The sequence below is a fragment of the Myotis davidii genome, unplaced genomic scaffold (assembly GCF_000327345.1).
Source record: "Myotis davidii unplaced genomic scaffold, ASM32734v1 scaffold1036, whole genome shotgun sequence".
Taxonomy (NCBI): domain Eukaryota; kingdom Metazoa; phylum Chordata; class Mammalia; order Chiroptera; family Vespertilionidae; genus Myotis; species Myotis davidii.
Window position 1 is genome coordinate 144,390 of NW_006287260.1, and position 7,930 is coordinate 152,319.

A 7,930-nucleotide genomic window follows, 5' to 3' on the forward strand; every position below is an offset into this window, starting at 1 on the left:
GTGCCAGCGATCGTATGCAACAAGCCACTCTAGAGCAAATATATATATATCTATATATATCTATATATATCTATATATATATGTGGTATTTAAAAAGTCTCCCTCTCCTCCTGCAGAAACTGCCCATCCTTGCAGAAGCTCGCGGCGCCCCTGGAGGAAATTCTCTTGCTTCCCTTCTTTTGGGAACTTGGAACCTCCCACCGGGCTCCGCAGGACCTGGCTTTTGTTGTTTACATTAAAATTGTCTCTGGACTTAACACCTTTAGGGTGTTCTTTGAGCCCTTCTTGTGCTTGAAGCTCAGACTCGAGTTCCTTGCAGTGGACCTCATTGGATTGGTCAGCCTGTTAGGTAGCAGATGCAGGATTCATTAGGGGGCTTATTCGTCAAGAAATAAAACTTCAGAAAAGACTTGTTTAGGAAACGGAGGGGTGCTCCCAACTTCTCCACGGTCTGTTACAATAAACACTTGAGCTGTGAGGCTGGAGAAGGAAAGATCACTTTGCATGGCTTGGAGGGAGGGATTGTCAGCGTGAGTAAAATGTGTTGGCTCAGCAGCACTTTCATAGCCTGTTTTCTTTTCCTTCCTTGTTCTTTTGAGGTTTTTAAGAAGTGGAAGTTCATTTAGAAACGGCGTGGTTTGCTTTTGTTCCCCTTTAGTTTATGTAACGTCAATTTGGGTGAGCTTGGACCAAGGAAGCCCGAGCTCTAATAAAATGTTAGGCATTAAGCACCGAGTGGGAATCCCACTCTAATATAGAAAGATTTTTAAAAGTAATATAAGAGAAGAACCCTCCTTAGGCTTTGTTTTGGGGGTTAAGACACCAGGACTTTTGCTGCAATTTCTCCAGCCCCTGGAAAAATGCTGCCACACAATTGGTACTCAGGGTTTGGTGAGTGAGAGTATTAGAGGACAATACATTTCTAAATAAACTGATGGTAGATCAGAGAAATGAGATGGATATCCGGGCTTCCTGGAGGAGGGGGACTTTCGCTGGCTTTGAAGGAAGTGAGGGTCTGGGTAGGCGAAGTAGAGTTGTGCCAGGGGGGCACACCTGGAGGGGAGGCGCGGAGTGGGAAAGGAAACTTAGGTGGTGTGAGTGGGACCCTAGAAGAATTTCCTGCTGGAGCCTTGAGTGGTGATGATAAACGGATTGATGGGTACATTTCCATCTTGTGACGTGATTTCGTCTTCTCATGTTTATATGCCCAGTCCCTCGATCTCAGGTGTTGAAAAATGTACTTCAAATGAGTGGATTGGGTTTTGAACCTTCCCTGGATTGCTTTGATATTTCTGCTCTTCTTGATGTCTGAGAGATGAGAAAGAGTATACAAGTTCGGAGGTGCCTGTTTGTAATGAGTGGAATGATGTAGCATTGGGAGGTTTGCCAGAGATACTGTAACCCCCAGTATATCCTGCTGCTACCCACCCTCACTCCCGTGCTGGGTGCAGCGCCTGGAAGAGCTCAGCGCAGCACCATGACAGCCCTACACCCTGCCTGCCAGAATCCCATGAGAATTTAGGGCAGCCCAATGCAGCCCCTCAGAGTCCCCAGCCAGGCCTGGAAGAGCCCTGAGCAACACATTGGCAGCCTGGCACAGCGCCTGCAGCGCCCCCTGATGCAGCTGAGAGGCCAGTGCAGGACTTGGAAGAGCCAGGTCACGTCACTCTTGGTGCTCTCACTCAGAGACTGTTGAAATTTTGCTGAGGAGTTAGCTGCCATGTAGTTAAGCAAGACTAGGAAATCTTTGATGAGCGCAGTGTTTTTACTTTGGGCCTCCTGCTAACAGAACATGTCCAGTTTGTCATAAAGTGTGCATGGTGGTGTCTCCATTCCCTGCGTAGGAGAGCTGACTCCTGACGTGCTCCTTTGGCTGTTGGAGAGATGGTAGATAGCCTAGGAGCCAGCGTCTCCTCCCTGTGACCCCTGGGGGCAGGGGGAGGATCTGCAGGCACTTGTTCCACTGGGTGTGTCATTAATTAGAGGTGGCTGGTTCAATCTAGCCAGAGATTTGTAAGCAAACAGACCGTGTGTTTAAATAATCCCTAGGTCAGCATGCCCTGCCTTTTGAGATTTGGGAATAGGAGAGGGTGGTTCCCCCTGCCCACACCACCCACCTCAGGGACCCTGGGTGTTTAACTAGAGCAGTGGAATCGTAGTTTCAGACTTGGCCTTTGCATTAGCTTCCCTGTCCTGCCCCCACCAACTGCAGGCGACATTTGTCCAGCTGTTTGAGTGACCAAGTAAAGCGAGCAGGAGTAGGAGCTTACAGCCGCAGTGCATATAAATGTTCCAAACCACACGTGTGCTTGTCTTTTCATTATCGATCTGTCCCTCTAGTCCTCTGTGTATGACCCTCCCCCTCATTCCACAAAAGCTTTGTGCTTATTCTTAGGCTACACAGTGCCCCTCCCCTTTTCTCTTCCACTGCTAGGGCTTAGGGCTTAGCTTCGCAAAGCTGTCCCTAATGACCCCAATGCACACTGATCTCTCGGGCACACTTTGGAACCCATCATCTGTAGTGTAACAGTAGTTGTCGACAACTACTTTGCTTGCCCAGCTTCCAGTTTATTGCTTTGGCCTGTCAGTATAATGCTTACATGTAGTAACTCTCACCATTGAGAACGTACCTGAGAGTCAGAAAGGCAGCAAAGAGGACTTCTAGAGTAAACAAACAAACAAACAGAAAGTTGTTATTAACTGCCTGCCCTTCCGACCGTCCCTCATTTACCTCGTACATTCAGGGGCAGCGGAGTACTGTACTGAGGCCACTTGTCTGGAGTCAGACCGCCTGGGTTCATGTTACTACCACCACTGATGATACAGGTTACTCAGCCACTTTGAACCTTAATATCTGCACATAAAATGGGGATAATATTATCTGTCTTATAGGACTGTCTTAGGTAATATGTGTAAGAAACCCCAATTTCTGGCACATTGCAAGTACTCGCTGCTAGCCATCCTCCGTTCAGTTCGGCACATACAAGCTTGCCATGCTGCACCTGCTGTGTGTGAAGTATCATGCCAGACATTTTCAATGGTGTTATTTCTCACTTGGGTGTCTTTTCCAAACTATGGCAGATAAGAAACAGGAAATAAGGGAACGGACCTGCTCAGGCAGGCACATTAATGCCACTCACTTACCAAATGTTTACCCTTCATCTACCTTGTGCCAGGCCGATTGCTAGACACACTGCTAAGTTTTAGCTCAGACCTGGCATGTGGTAGGTACTCGATCAAAATTAGTCAATCCCACCCACGCCTTTCCCCCCAGCAGCCTTGCCTTTCTCTCTCCTAAGCTCCAAGGGCCCTTCTGCTGCCTTTGTAACTTGTTTCCTGAGCCTACACAGTCCAGCTGGCTCACCGCTACCTCCCTAACTTTCTAAATAAACTTTCTCACGCTTTGAAAAAAAAATTAGTCCGTCCCCCAATACATGGTCTTACAGTGTTTATGGTAGTATGTTATGTCTGTATGATTGACAAAATGAGAAACAGAAAAAGCAATTAAAATCTAGGATCTCCCCCCCCCCCAGTAATTTAAGACTATTAACATAGAGGTATATGGCCCTATACACCAGGTGAGGCCCCAAGTATCACCAAACTATCGCTTAGTGCTATAATTCCTGTTTATTATGACTCTTAGCCATTAAATAAAGATTAAATTATGTTCACTATAGCTTGCTAATGAAAGTAGGAAATACATTTTGGCTTTCTACCCAAAATGATTCAGATGTAATTTTTGTGACTTAAAAGGACAAGAAGTAGATTGCCTAGAAAGCGTAGCTATCCAAAATATCTAGTGCTATAGACGTGCTCGAGAGCACGGATTTTACCTTACATGATGGCTCACGTCCTGATGGTTGAAAGACGCATATCTTCAGTCTGTGCCTCGGACAGGCACTGTGTTCAACTATTTTTTCACAAATTGGATTTTCTGTTTGTTACCCGTAAGTCTGAGTTAAGCAGATTCTTGGACTGGGGCGCATGCCCGTCAGCTCGTTCACCTTTAGCACCTGTCTCCCCCCCAGGAGGTTCCCAGAGCTGCGACCTTCTCCGTGAAGCTCCGTGAGTTTCCCCAGTTCAAACTTGGGCTTCTTCAGTGTTTGACTTTCTGACCCAGACTTCTCGGAGCGGATAACTAGGTTGGCCAGCCTTTTCCCATGTCTTTCCCAATGCGATCTGGAGTCATTTTATTGACTTCATTCAAGTCATTTGTCAGCTCTCTCGGGTCATTTCCATCATTTCCATCATCTTCCGGGTTTGGCGGACCTGTTGATAAGCATAAGAGGTCTTCTGAAACTGATGGTTTTAATTTTTAGTACAACCAGCACAGAACAGGTGAAGCAAATCACCATCCACAGTCTTGATACCGACATGAGCTGAGTCATGGTCTGCCATGTATGGACCATGGAGCACATTTTGTCATGGGTAAGAGCCAGGCCATGGGAATTAGGCAGTTTTTGCCTTGAATGTCCTCAGTAATAAGCTTGAATTTTCTAAATGCAACTTCATTCTGCAGGTCAGTGAGGCTCATTTAAAAAATGAGACCCCTGAGACCATCAGGTGCAATTTTGGTTCCTCGAATTCTCGTGACTAATGTTTTCCACCATTTCGTGTATCGAGCATAGCGGGAGTTTGTACGTCATGCCAGTCTTTGTCAGAGAATGGGCCAGACACACTCTTCCTGGCTCCCTTTCTGCCCTTCGCAGGGCACTCGATCTTGATGGCCGCCTCGGTGCTGCTCGCAGAGCCAGAAGGGCGGAAGTGCAGCTCGCCAAACTTCTTTTAACTCAGGTATTTCTTAGCCCTGGGCCATAGTTGACACTCACATTCCCACGTGACGAGAGTTTATGGTTAGGGAAGCCACTGATTTCCAGGAAAGCAGTTTCTGTATGAGAATTCACTAAGATTTGGGTTAAAGATGAATTCTGTCAACCAAAGGGCAGACAGATCTGAGAAAAGGAAACGTTAAGAAAAACTACCACATATTAACTTAAAACTATCAGTTGAATTGTGAAAGTGAGTGCATGTGAATGATGTGAACTAACACGACTCCTGAGGGCTCAGGAGCACAGAGAAACGAAGGCAAAGGTGCAATCGAGGAGGAGACTGGTCATGGGCCAGTGGTTCTCAACCTTCTGGCCCTTTAAATACAGCTCCTCATGTTGTGACCCAACCATAAAATTATTTTCGTTGCTACTTCGTAACTGCAATGTTGCCACTGTTATGAATCGTAATGTGAATATCTGATATGCAGGATGGTCTTAGGCGACCCCTGTGAAAGGGTCGTTCGACCGCCAAAGGGGTCGCGACCCACAGGTTGAGAACCGCTGGTTTAGACTAACCCTTCACTTGGTTTCTCAAGAATGAGAAGAGTGAGAAAAGGACAAGCCAGGGAAACCTGCTGGAGAAATAGAAACACTTACAGACATTTATTTACATTTACATTCATTGTAGCGATAAGTGTGGCTGTAAACTTGTTTTTACTCTACCATTTGGGGTGGGAGGAAGGACAGGGAAGACTATCCAGAAACAGCCAGAGTTTCCCAAAGATATGGAAAGATTCTGAAATAAGAAATGAAGAATGAAAAGTTTTGAAAAAATGGACTCCATTTTAGGAACAATAACAGGTTCTCTCAAATGTCAGACGATATGACAAATTATTCATTGTTTTTAAAGAAAGATCCCTAATATTTATGTAAGGAATTTAGACTTAGAAGATAGAAGAGCAGTTAGCATAACCGTTCTATGGAATGGGTCTTTCATCCACCCCCAGAAGGCATCTTAGCCCGTTCCTTTCGCCCTCCCGCTCCCATGGGGCAGCTTTCTTGAGAATGTGCCTGTTTGGGGCAAAAGGATTTGAATGTCCCTGGGAAGAGGGCAGCTGGGACCCCGTGGGGACTGTAGAGTGGGAGGTGCTGGAAGCAGGATCTCAGGGACTTGTCTGATGGAAGTTCCTCCTCTTCTGAGAGAATGAAAAAATAAAGTCAAACCAAGCACAGCTCCCCGTTAGGATGCAGTTTTCAGGGTCTCCCACTAACCTCCTTAACTCACCGCAGTGGCTTTTGGAGAGCTTTTTAAAACACTCCCCGTAAGTATGATTTCATGGGGTGGCAGCCTGTCCTTTACTTGGGATTTGCTGTGCATTTTTGCTTTCTCTAGAGCAGGATGCAGTTTCCTTGTTAAAAACACACACACCACAAAACAGAGCGAGATGGCCTTCCTGGGTGTGTGGTCGTTTTACATCTAAAAATCTAGAAAGCGCCTCCTCCAAACTGCGTAAGGGGTCTACTGGTGGTAAAAGGTAACTTAGAAGTTTGATAAGCTAGAGGTCTCCCTTTTCCTGTGTTCTATGGAAGTTCAGTTTTTACTGTCTTGGTTACAAAAATGAGAGACAGGAAGCAGGGGAGCAGCCTTGTGGTCTGAAGAATGTGATTTGTATCCGGTCAGCGCCAGCCTGGTCTCTGTCCTGGAGGTTATGGCCCCGGTGAAAGCTGCGTCCTTGGCCAGGAAAATCCCTGCAGGAGGATCTCCCCTCTCACCCCCCTTGTTCACCCCAAACAGCTGTGAACTTCGGGTTGAAAAGAGGAAGTCAAGGCTATTTCTGCCTTAGTCGTCAGCAGGGAAAGTAAGTTACTGGGTATTATAGTCCAGAGACACCAAGGAAACCCCAGAAGTAGATGGCGGAGCGTTTGCTCTTGGACATGCCGGGCTCTCCTGTGGGCAGGAACGTGGTTTTTCTGGAGAAACTGTTCCCACACCGACTTCCAAAAGATTACTGGGAGATTTTCTGTGGCACAGAAAATTATATTGTTACATTCATAGGACATCCTCAAATAACTTTGGTGTGGTGAGAGTTAATGGTAGTAATGCTACAAATTATATGGTAAGGCTTCATATTTATCCTTTCTCAGTAATTTGTAGATCAAGTTTGTTTAGTTTACAAATCAAAAAAGTTTTTAAAACAAAAGTCAGTTGTCTCTGCTTTACTTGTGATGTTATTACCACCATTAAGAACTGCCCCTGCCTGGCCAGAGCTGCTCACTGGTTGAGCATCCATCTATGAACCAGGAGGTGATGGTTCGATTCCTGGTCAGGGTGCATGCCCAGGTTGCGGGCTTGATCCCCAGTTTGGGGCCTGCAGAGACAGCGGATCAATGATTCTCTCATCATTGATGTTTCTGTCTCTCTCTTCCTCTCCATTCCTCTCTGAAATCAATAAAAAATATTTTAAAAAATAAAGAACTGCCCTGGCTTGCTAGCTTACTTAGTAGCATAGCCCCTAGGGGCCAGGTTCTAGGGGCCAGGTTCTATCCCAACTCTGCCTGTGACTTAGGCAAGTTACATAACCCCTCCGAGCATCTGTGTCTTCATTTGTATAAGGGTCTGGGACAGTGCCTACCTCCTGAAGCAGCATCACATGAGCTAAATGTGTATGACAGTGTTTGCCACCCGTGATGATTCTGGAATGGTAATCCTGTGTGTTAACGTATTTTTTATTGATGATGCAATCTTCAAAATTTATTATGGATAGCAGGGGCACCCAGCCTTTTCAGATATGAGTCCAATTTTGAAAAGCCTAAAAATGGTAATGGTGGCAAAGTTACAAACTGATACAGGTCCACAATTTCTTGTCCAAAACCTTGCGGTTTAAAATCCAGAATCTTTGGGTTTTGGGAGGGTAATACTGAGCCCCTAATGCAGTGATGGCGAACCTTTTGAGCTCGGCGTGTCAGCATTTTGAAAAACTCTAACTTAACTCGGGTGCTGTGTCACATATAGAAAAAAAATGTTTTTTTAAATGTTCCCAGTAGGGTGAATGCTATGCTACCAACATAGCAGAAAAAAACCTATTGGGGAAATGTTTTGTGGTCATGCCCTAGAAATTTTTTGATATTTGCAACCATAGTAAAACAAAGATTTATATTTT